Genomic DNA, 12,439 nt, shown 5'->3' with positions numbered 1-12,439 from the left:
TATTTTATTTGGCTTAGAAAGGTATAAATAATAGACTTGTAGACTAGTGGTAAATAATGAATTTAATTGAACTTCCAATAAATTATGGAGTCATAATATGACTAAATAGTTAGACAGCAGATATAACATGCCATGAGAATCTTGCTTGTTGAAAATATAGCATGTGTTAATTACAGCTGGCTGGGCAAATTCAGATTATTGTTTATTGGAATGTGTTGATTTGTAAAATCAGAATATTGGGCAGTGATTTAATTAAAGTTCTCGCAGAATATCAGCAGCYTGCAGGAGACAAGGGTTTTGGTGTCTTTGGTGCTCAAATGTCAAGCCAAGAAAGGTATCTCAGGCACTGACCAAGCAATGCTTCCTAACTGTGTGATTTCTGGACCAGTCACTGGGAAGACTACCCTGAAACCAGGACTCTGTTCCCCTTTGAAGAAGGTTTAGGAATGTTTAGTTCGCATTGTTATTTAGAATACAACCTGTTTGGGATATGAAAATACAGCAGTGTTCTCTCATCTTTCACTGTGCAGAGTTAATGGCATTGTCTGTTATTAAGAATCCTTAGTACTTGAAATAATATAAACTTGGTTTTAGTTGCAGCTTCTGATCCATAACTGTTTAAGTCAAGTTTCTTCGTGTCAAGTGTCTGCCTCAAGCTTTCGTTGAATATAAGCCTTATGACTGTGCAGCTAGTATAGATCTGGATTGGTTTGGAGAAAGAGATTGAGACTAACAAGAGAAAGACAGGATTCCTAAATGGGAATAGGGACTTCAGAGAGGAAAGTGTGATTCAGACACCACACTGGCTCAGCAGCAGCTTCATAACATAAAAATCAAGTTTTAAAAATCTGAAATTATTCAATTGAAATTATTATATAGTATTGCTAATATAAGCATCCTTCTAATTTCTTTGTCTGAGATCCCAATATATAAAAAGAATCATAGAATCAGTAAGGTTGGAAGGGACCTCTGGAGATCATCTAGTCCAACCTCCCCGCTCAGCAGGGTCACCCAGAGCATGTTAAACAGGGTTGCATCCAGGCGGGCCTTGAAGATCTCCAGAGAAGGAGACTCCACCACCTCTCTGGGCAACCTGTTCCCAGTGCTCCGTCACTCTCACAGGGAAGAAATTCCCCCTCACGGTCAGGCGGAACTTCCTGTGCTTCAATTTCTGCCCATTGCCTCTTGTCTTGTCACATGGGACAACCGAAAAGAGTTTCCCTTTACACCCTCCCTTTAGGTACGTGTACACATTGACAAGATCCCCCCTCAGTTTTCTCTGCCCCAGGCTGAAGACGCCCAGCTCTCGCAGCCGTTCCTCACAGGGCAGCTGCTCCAACCCTCTGATCATCCTCGTAGCCCTACGCTGGACTCTCTCCAGTAGCTCCATGTCTCTCTTGTAGTGGGGAGCCCGGAACTGGACACAGTACGCCAGATGAGGCCTCCCCAGGGCTGAGGAGAGGGGCAGGATCAGGTGACCCTCGACCTGCTGGAAACAGTCTTCCTAATGCACCCCAGGAGACCATTGGCTTTCTTGGCCACCAGGGCCCACTGCTGGCTCATGGTCTACTTGTCATCCACCAGCACTCCCAGGTCCTTCTCTGCAGAGCTGCTCTCCAGCAGGTCAGCCCCTCATATGATTATAATGAAGAAGGATAACCATACTTACCTCTGCCATGTAGTAAGTGTTGTGAAAAAGAATATTTCCATGTCTAAGCAGGTTCTGACACTGCAGTAATGAGCACCACAGAAAAACACAAGGATGTTAACAATTCTCTCTTGGAGCAAGGCTTATGTTTCAGGTAGTAAAAGTACAGAGCCATGCTTTGACCGATGAGGAGAAAACAAAATATTAAAAAGCTGCTCATTAWGTGAGAACTCTATTTTGTGTGCAGAAAGACTTAGGAGTGTCTTTTATCTCTTTCTTTATACCTCTCTATGTATTTCAGGTAGAGAGTTTAGGTACACAGTCCAATGTGCTCTGAAATTTGAGAGACAGAGACTACTGTTGAGTTCCTAGGTTGTAAATCAGTCCCTGACACCATTCATATGCAAATAAATGATTTATTTGAGAATTCAGCCTTATTTTCCCATGTGTTTAAGCCATACTGAATCTWTAGGTAGTAATTGCAGAAATTGGGCAGTGTCTGAGAAGCTGGTTATTAAAATGATGTATTCTGGATTCATTCTTCTTTATCTATCTTTCTGAGAAGACGAGGAGGAAAAAGCTCTTTTATGTTCCTCCATAAGCAGAGGACAGTAAATAAACTCAGTGGAAGTTAAGTCTGTATGCAACACAGTACAACCGAGCTCTAGTGTCAACATGGACCTGTATATGTTATTGTAATACCAGAAATTAGTAATTATTATTTATAGATGAATACTGACTCTGCTGTTATCAGCTGCCCAGCTAACGAGCTGTCATTTGGTGGGCCTCTGAATTCTGTTAAGTATTTTCAGATACGTTTTGGGAATGTACATAAGATGCTCAGATCTGGAGCCATTCTTTTATTTCTGCATCATTTAAATCATTTAAAAGCTTTAGTTCTAAATCTTGTTCCTCTTTCTCAGCTTTTTAAAGTTCTCTTCCTTCTTACTGTGTCCTTTTAATAGGTACCTGAACTCGTTTTCTTAGACAAACTTCAGCATAGACCTTGGAGATCTTCGAAGATCTCCCTTATGCAGCTGTTTTTCTCCTTTGATTTGCCTTTTGTGTTCTTKACATTCTCTGGTGGGCTGCATGATAACCAGTTCCTTGAAGCTGGGGAATCCATATATGGTTTGGAAAGAGGTCCTGAGAAATCATGATAAGCTTATTTGCCTCTTAACTTCATTTTGTGGTATACTGCAAGTCTTTGGCATTTATAACGCCAAAAGAGAGGAATGCAGGATAGCTGGTCACCTGTCGTTTAAGTTTCCTTTAGGGAACARCTGAGTAAGGAGAGGACCATATGGCTTTTTGACTGTTCTGTGCTCATACAGTGATATAAGCACTACCAAGCTTGTGTGGGTAGAAAAACCCGACAGTGATTCAACCGTCATTAAATTAGTACAGATGTCTCCCGCAGCCTCCCACAGTAGTCTTCACCATGAGCTCAGACAATTTGGATGAAGGTCTAGACTAAATCATTGCTAAGTCTGTATGAATTCTGGCTGTTTTGAGATTGACATATGTAACACACTTACAGCTTTTGTGATACTGATTTGTACAAAATTTGTCTGTGTTTGTGTTGGGCCAAAGTTTATTTTTTGAGGACATATGGGACAATGATATCTGATTTTGGATRTTTTGAATTACAGACAGGTTAGCTGCTTACAGTAAATGACATAAATATTCCAAACAGTGTCCACACTTAGAGCATTGCTATTTTTTGCTCAGGGAGAACAGATCAGGTATGTGATATGCCAAAAAAGTTGTAACTGTCACTGAGACTTCTGTCTCCATATGTATTGAGAAGGGGACTGCAGGACTTGATACTATTTCCTAGAGAGTCAGAATTAACATATTAGTGAATCTCAAACCCTACCAGACTGGGCATAGTTTTTTATTCCTGCATATTTAATATTGTGATTTTGGAAGGGTTTTCTTCATCCCTCTGTCAATTCTTCCAGAAAAGCATTAGTAATTACAGAAGCTATAATCTCTCTCTATTGGGTTGCAAAATATTTCAGATTTAATGGTGTTGCAAAATGATTGCATTATGAGAGACATAACCTTTAGAGGTCAGTTAGTAAAAAATGCAGGAATGCATGGCTTGGTAAAAATGCATGGGAAATTGCATTAGGAAGCTTTGAAAGCCACACAAATGGTGTGGCTAGTAATTTCTTGTGAAACTGCATGAAATCATAATAACTGGTTTCAGCCAGGTTCTCCTGAATAACGTGCAATTCTGCACCGGTTATCCATGACAAACATCTAACTGCAAGAAAATAGAGAAAAATAATCAAATTATCCTCATGTTATATCTATTTAGTTCTAATGTATGATGCTGTGATGTTAGTATCTAACTACAAACATATCTTCAAAGAACTAGTTTATTAATTTGCTTTATAAAAGCATTTCCTCGTATTTATTTTCTCATTCTGGATAACCTTTTTTTTTTTTTTTTTTTTTTNGAAATACAGTATTTACCCATTTGCGCAGTTCACAGTTTAGTATACATTCAAAAATCAGCTGTATGTTCAAGCACAGAGGTTGTATGATAATCAGTATTTAAGTAAGTATTCACTACTTAATTTTTTGGTTTTCTTCTTTTCCCTGACAAAATAGATACCTTCCCAACAGTTTTCAAATTTAGCTCAAAGCTGGCTGCATAGCTGATGTTTATGTTTTTGAACTCTTGATGTGTTTGACAACCAATTGCTTATAAAGARCTTCTATTTGGACTGCCAAATTATGTGGTTTCAGATAGAACCTTGACTTCCTTATGTTCAGACACTGAAGTATGCAAACCAGTCACCTGAAATTTGAAAAATTATGAAACTGTACTTTCATGCTTTCAGGTTTGTTTTGTAATGTTACTCTGTGTGATGGAGTACATTCTACTTGGGTTTGAAATTCTGGGATTAATAAGAAAGACTGGTTAAATATATTATCTCTGAGACATTCCTAATCATTGTGTGCAAAGCATGTTCAGAAGCCAGGGTGATGAAAGCAGCTGAAAGCAGAGCATTTAAGAATTGTAAAATCATGACAGCTTAAATATGTTTAAATAAATAGAAATATCCTGGTACTTTTGACCAAGCTGGCCTATTGTACTTTTTTCTGCCTTTGCTGATCTAGGCTATAGCTTGTCTACTTTGACAGATTTAGTAAGCAGCCTTCAAATTACTGCTGTGGGTATGTAGTGATTAACTTTTTTATTCCTCTTCTGCAATCCTAGAAGCATGTATTATAAGATATTGCTCTGACATTCACTTGAGAAAATCATTTGAAAAACACAAAGAGGTCTTAGCGCTCAAGTGCCATGTTCTCTGTGCCTGAGAATGAAGCCTAGCAAGTTATAATAAGCTTTTAAAGAGGAAAGGAAAAATACAGCTCAAACAACACAGAAGAAAAGCTCAGAACAGTGTGAATAACAAGAAGATGGTTAAGGGAACAAAAGGGAAGGATGTGGCATATAGGAACTGCCCAGCTTCTGGCTCGCGCCTTGAATGGGATATTGCCAACCCTTATGTTTCTTTATAGCCTTCCTCATCTTTTGTCTGGATTGAGGAGGGAGGAGCAAGATGGGCCCTGCTGCCGGTAGGGATCATCAGCCAGAATGGGAACAGCCTTCTGAATATGTGTTTGGAGATCTCACACGATATTAAAGGTACCAGAAACTGGTTTGTTTCCAGAACTGACAAGGGGGGGGAAAGGAGGTGAATGGCTGTGTTGCTATTTCACTGAGGTGAGAAAAGAGAGAGACGTGCAGGAGGTGCTGTTAGTTAGGACATGTGAAGCTTGACCCCAAACAGTAGGAAATTAGAGAGAGAGAGAGAGAGAGAGAGAGAGAGAGAGAGAAAGTCACAAAAGCAGGAATATGTTTTACATGACTGAAAACTCTGGCTTTGCGTGCTATTTTTGAGTCTCTCTCTATCCAGTTCTCAGCCCTGCTGTGGTGAACCACAGTGCACTATAAATGAAATAATAGAGAAGTAAACTATAGGATAGCATTTCTGTCTGGAAGTGTAACACAACTGCACTGAACACTTATAAGCGTTAGAAATTGTTGGGTTAAAAAATTAAGACCCTTTTACAGGAGGAGTGTCTGCTGAAACACAAGAAAGGAACAGTTTGCATGAACTCCAAGCTAGGCAGAAAGCCAGCTACAAAAAGGTGCCAGCCATCTGAGGCCACTTCACACAGGACAGTCGGACATTAAAATAGCTGCAGAAAGCAATGGCAAAAGGCAGTCGTCAAAGCTGCAGTGGGACACAGGTCATATGTGGTGACTGTGTTCTCAGGACAGACGGGGAGACAGATGGTATCCCCAAATGGAAAGGGCCAAGGCCAGAACTAGGAAAACAGAAAGCCTCAGCTGTCATCTGGCTTACCATAAGGATTCAGAAGAAGCAAGGTGTATGAGAAAAAAAAAATCAACCCAAAACCGTGTGCTGAAATAAGATATCAAAGAGTAGAAACAAACTACTCTGTTGCTGCCATGAACACTCAAGATGAACACATGGCTATGGATTTGGGTAAGAGTTTGCATCCAAAGCAAATGCCTGAGGGTATGGTTTCCTCCTTCTTAGAGAGTTGGGGAAGAGGTGAGTTTTCTGTGAGTCAGCACCTCTCGGTATAACTATTCTAACTTTTAACTATTGTAAGTATTAGAAGTGGAATACTGTAATTGGCTGGAGATGATTATGGAGAGTTTTCTTGCAATGTCTTAGGTCATCCTACAGTCTGGATATTTTTTCCAACTTCAGATCTAATTGAGACTGAAATTAGGCTTATCTGTTCCTTGGGTCTCCGATCTGTAAAAATGAGGATAACTCTTTTTCCTCTCAAGGTGTTAGGTGGATATATACGTTAGCAACAAGAAATTCAGATAGCCTGGTGATGTAGATGATACATGAGAGATGTACTGAAAGGATCAGTGGTGGTCTGACTAGGCAGGACTTGGATCAAGATTCAGTCAGTTTCCTGAGCTCTTTTCTTGAGTCAGTTGGTCGTAATGAGAGAACTAGAACAAATTCTTCAATCTCAATCCTGTCTCCACTTTTTAAACAACATTTCACTCTATTGTGTTGTACAGTGAAACTGAAAGGTAAGCAGTGAAAAGCAGTTTGTGCACAGTTGCGGTATGAATATAAACAGACAAAATTAGCAAATCAAATAGAATAAAAAAACAGTGGCAAAGAATAAACCAGAACATAAAAGAAGCCATCTGGAATCAAAGATTATGATTCTATAGTGAAAATGACATGGTAGGAAACTGAGGCAAACAAAAGTGGAGATTACACTCTTAAATGAAAGTATTAGGGATTTTATTGCTTTAATTCTCTTTGAATACAGTTATGAAACTGCAGCTGAAATGTGTGAACAGTAATGTCTTTTGACAGTTACTCTAGAGGCTTCAAGTTACATGATCTTGATATCTTAAGTGAGACCTTTGTCGTCCATGGACATGCCTCTGTTCTTTCTGAAAATGCTCAGAATATGTCAGGTGCATCAAATGTGCGCCATGGTTTGTTATTATCTGAATAATAATACAGTATTTCTGATTTTCCTCTACCTTATTTTGCAAATGTATTTCCCATTATTAAAGTTAGATCAGTCTATCCATGAAGAAAATGATGGATTCGATTAAATTGGAATTATGCTCACTTTATTAATTCCACATTGTATGCAAATGAATTGAACCTATCTATAGTAGTTTAATTATGAATGATTTTTTAAACTGTGGGTCATCAATGAATGTGCTCATTTTCTGTTATGTGTCACAGCTCATCAACGAACATTGAAACCTTCCATAACTCCTGATGATTTTCATATTATTTAACAAACAAAAGCAACAACAAAAAGACTATGTAGATAACAAAAGGTTGCCTACATAAAGTGAACACATGATGAGTAAGGTGCATTGCTGTTATTAAAATCAGTGATGTCTATAAATGATTGCAAAAGCCACTAAAATCTTTCCACAATACTACAGAATGAGCTAAAGCTTCTTAGAACCTACGGGATTTAGAAAAGAGTTCTAAAAACTAAATGTCATGGTTCTAAGTTCGTTAAATGGAGTCTGCCTCATAAATGAGGAATTTTTATTGCAAGGCATAGGAAAATAATATTAAAAGGTTGTAGCATTAGGGTAGAACATTCTTTCATAGAAGAATGATACAAAGTTTTAAAAGCAGACTATGGATTTTCCCTTGAAAAATTAAGGTGTAATTCCCTTGTAATTATACAAGGATGAATTAATTAATTTCTAACAAACTCAAATAAAAACTTGACTACATAATGCCTTTTGTTCTCTTCTTAATTAGAAATATCCGTGGATATTTTCATGATACATAGATTTTCCCCTTTTGTGAGTAATTAGTAAATTTATACTTTTTGACTAAATATGAGGAAATTGAGGCTACAAATACTTCTGATGATCTAACTCATTATGAAGTAATCTGTATCAAATTTTATATTAACAACACAGTTGGARAGGATGCAAAGTGCCTGATCCTACTACACAGGCCACTCAACAGGTTTCTACTAATTCTGCATATAAACCAGACCTGGAGTGCATTATGCATTTTTTTCCTGATGTTAAGCACGTGGCTTAAATTTGCAAGTCAGTGAGCTGAAGAAGTCGTCATTTTGCCCATCGTTTGGTGAGGCAGCTGACTGAGAGAAGGTGAGAGTTACTATCTGCATCTGCAGAAGAAACCTATATGTTTCTCTGTGCATCAGGAATTACTTCAGGGTTTCATAAACCTAGCTTGGAACTTGTGCTGTGTTGGTCTATACATTAAGTCCTTGGCCACATATGTAGAAGCAAGTATCCATTAAGAAAACATGGTTAAAAATGTAAAGAATGAGCATCTGTAGAATAGGGGAATTTAATATGAATAACTTGCTCATGTATTTGGTTTTTATTGCAGAGTAGTACTTTTAAATCTACAGAATAGAGAAGCTCTTTGAATAAGTTTCATCCCTGCAGTTTCTCTTACATTGATTGTAATTATGCATGTTTGTAATGTATGTACGTGGGAGACTATAAATATATGCTATATATTTGAATAGTGTGTTGGCAACACTTCTAGATATGCATTCATTATTACTGAAAATAGTGTTAGTTTTGTGGTAGTACACTATGTGTGCATTAGCATTAATCCTGGCTTCGTTGATCATCATCTGTATTATAACACAGAATATCTAGGGAAWTAATAATAATTAGAAACTCAGGTGTTTAGAGAGTTCATTCTGAGTGAAGTTCATATTTTTTTAGGAGAGGGCCTGTGCTGAGGCTACAGGAGAGCCATTAGTAGAGCATTAATACAGAGCATCTGYGTCACTGTTAAAGCTAGGAGAGGATCCAGAGCCTCTCTTCCTCTCTTGTTGCCATAAATCCATGCACAACTTGGGTGATGGGGGTGCATCTGCTACTTCAAGGGAAAGGGATGTTTGCATGTCCCACAGGGAAAGCAGTGATGGAGGAGGAAGATGATTTCACTTCCTTTGAGGTCTCGTTAACTGAATCTCATGTAAATGAAGCGTTTGACTCACTGAACATAATTAAGTTTTCCAGTAAACATACTTTTCTCATAGTTCTGGGTCCCTATCAAGTTCTAGGATATATGGACTAGCTATTGATGTTTTCTCTATTAAATAGAAATTCTTGTCATGTTTCTAAAAATCATTCTGAAAAACAGGCGGTCAGCTTTTAAACACAGACATGATGAACAAAGCTACAGGTGTGGAAATCAGTTTCACATTTGCAGCATTTGTGAGGCTTTTTCAAGCAGAAACTGATATTCATTTATCATATTCATTATGGCTCTCCATCATTCACCTAGACCCTATATAATTATGTGTTTAATGATCTTTAACCTTCACATGAACACAGCTTGCTGAAGCTTGATGATTGCTTTAAATTATCATTCCCATCTCGTAGAAGAGAGTGACTGTTACTTGGAAAAAAATACTATGTTTTCTGCCTTAGARTTTCACTTCAGTTCTGCATTTTGTCTCTACAAGTAGATATGGGTGTTTTAATCCTAAATCAAAATAATGAAATGATTTCAAAAAATTGACTCTTCCATAGGTCATTTATTATAATATTTTGATATTAAAGTGTAAGAGCTTTGATGTCTAGAAAAGAYATCTTAATATATCAACATAAAGAGTATGTACGATTATGCCATAGTTATAGTTTGTTTTTATTAAACAGTTAAGAATATTRCCATCATTTTTGGCACCATTAATCTGGGGTAAAAAATTGGTCTTCTACTGATGATACTCAGTTGCAACTTTAAGGTTATAAAATGCTTCTGGCACTTCCACTTTTTGTTTAATGTTTAGTCTGTCATTTTATAGTGTTTTGAATAGGAATGTCCTTTTTTTTTTTTTTCCCCTCCTGTTGATACATAGGACTTCAAGCATTTCTTCTGGTATGTTAATACTAATTACAGACTCWTCTTCATTCTGTTAGCAATGCAATGCAAAGATTTTGTAGGTCTCCATTCATTTATCCCAGTTCTGATTTATGAACTATAATTTTTTGTGGTGTAATGCAGGTAAATTTTGTGCAGTAAATTTTACACTGACAGCCTGCCCTACTTATTAGCAAATAGCAAATTGGAGAACCTTTGTACATTCTTAAACAGATGCGCAGAATCTCCAGTTTATCCAGCCATTGGAATTAAGAATATACTTTTCAACACTTTCAGAATATACTTTTTCACTGTGTTTGTGTACTTGGGTGAACTGAAGATGTTCCCAGTTGCTTTGCCGAGCTGTGAGTGTCCAGACAATGTTATGACATGGCATCACTATAATTCAACTAAGAATATTCTAACAAAACACTCATGTGCTGAGTTAAGAGCATATATATTTTATTCAGGGAACAATGAGTTGCTTAAAGTATAAACAATCTATTTAAAACACAGACAAATTCTGGATTGAGCTTGACAAGTTCCGGGATCCTGGAAATAGATGTTTGTTATGAATACATCCTGACACCTAGATGAGGTAGAGTATAAACCTGCTCTTAAAGAGAAGAATCTTTGAAAAAAGTTGTATTAATATTACTTTGCAGACAAAACTGCAGGATCAACAATATGAGAGTCTGTCAGATTTAAATTATGGAGATTATTCGCAAATAAAAGCTAATGGCAACTATAAAAAGAAAAGAAATAGCAGACCAAGGTTTTGGTAGGAGTGACTTGGCTGTCACTTGAAGTCAATGTGCATGTTTATGTGAGTTGGGTAGAAAGAGTGAACTGGTTTGGGTCTATTCATATTCACATGCAATTAAAATGCTTTTTTTAGAAYGTTAAAATGATGGTGTGGTAATAATGCGTTGCCCAGCAAAACATGGAGGATGAATTCGCACCTCTTGTATGCTCGGAGGGAGTTCAACTACTATTGCAGAGCAGAGATTGCACTGGTGGCCCGGGGCTTTGTTCAGTGCCTTTTTGTGTCCAAAGCACTTGGAAAGAAAATAACATCTGCAAAAGTCACTTGTTGCCCAGATCCAAAACACTGGGTAAATACTAGATCAACTGCAAAATCAGACCTGACTACAGCTGTCCATTGTGCTCATTGCAGCAATTAAGATGCTGTTAGAGTTTTCTAAGCTCTTACTTCTGAACAGTTAATTTGCAGATACAACTGCATATGACCAGTTATCTGTGAAAAAACCTGCACAGCATACTTCTGATGTGACGTAAAAGCTACAGAGGCATAGCTATAACTAGTGCTATAAGACTTTCTTCCCCATTTATTTTAATATGTTAATACTAGTTCTTATATCAAATGATGATGSTGCCAGGCCATAGCACCACTGCAATGAATCAAAGTGCAAAATGCATAACCAGCAACAATTTCTATTGAGCTGTATGCAAAAAAAATCAGCAAACAGGACTAAGTCTAGTAGTAATTATTGCAAGGCAAACAGGTTGTACTTATTTCTTTCAGACCGTCTTTCATGAGGTAAAGAAATAATAAAAAATACAAGTTGCGATTTTAATGATGTTCTCATTGAATGCGTTAAACGTAATTGTAAATTTATTGTATTTTAAGTGTTATTACTGTATGCTTAATCTTTGAATTATTATCCTCTATTTTTGAATATATTGACATTAGTACATTTTGTCCACCAACTGGTGCACTTGTCTTTCCAAATTAAAAGTTATTGGAGAAAACTTGGTATTTAGGAGGTGGCTCTGAGCCCACAGAAAATCAATGTAAGTCTTTTGTTTGCCTTCAGTATTCCTCAATTCAGTTCCTAGTTTTTAATTAGCCACAATAAAATACATGAAGAAGAAAACCTATTTTTCCTACACTGTTTCAGATTAATATACTCCTATATTGTTATTTTTTGAAGAACCAAGTACAATCTAGATATTTTTTCTAATGGGGAATGGAGAAAAACAGGAAGATATGTGTAAGGGTTCTTCTCATCTGTCTGGAAACTTGCTTTAACAAAGTATTCTTTCAGGGGCAGTGCTTTTAGAATAAAGAGCATAGAACCTTTTAAGCTCACTTAACAGTGGAATTGTGATACAGTTCTAAAATTTTGAGAATGCTGTCAATTAAGGTATTTATATAGATGCTAGTGGTCAGTCATTTTCAGTCCCCTGAAAAGGAGTTGAAAGTAATACCTAAGTATAAGCAACTAGATTAAAATATATATTATTGTTAATCTTTCATTTACCTGTTGATCTAATATGTTAAGGACATTTTGTGCTCATTCATTTTGATTGATAATAGTTCTGAAAAGACCTTTTAGAACAG

General features: G+C 37.0%; 1 protein-coding gene across 3 annotated transcripts in view; it reads left to right on the top strand.

The window, feature by feature from the left end:
- The window catches only part of CDH8 (cadherin 8), a 129,685-nt gene that overhangs the window by 26,610 nt on the left and 90,636 nt on the right, over positions 1-12,439 (top strand). The window lies entirely within an intron of this gene.

The sequence above is a fragment of the Rhea americana genome, unplaced genomic scaffold, assembly GCF_003343005.1.
Source record: "Rhea americana isolate MKP2758 unplaced genomic scaffold, rheAme1 scaffold_24, whole genome shotgun sequence".
Lineage (NCBI taxonomy): Eukaryota > Metazoa > Chordata > Aves > Rheiformes > Rheidae > Rhea > Rhea americana.
Note: the sequence above shows the minus strand (reverse complement) of the source record. Positions and strands in the feature narration are given on the sequence as shown.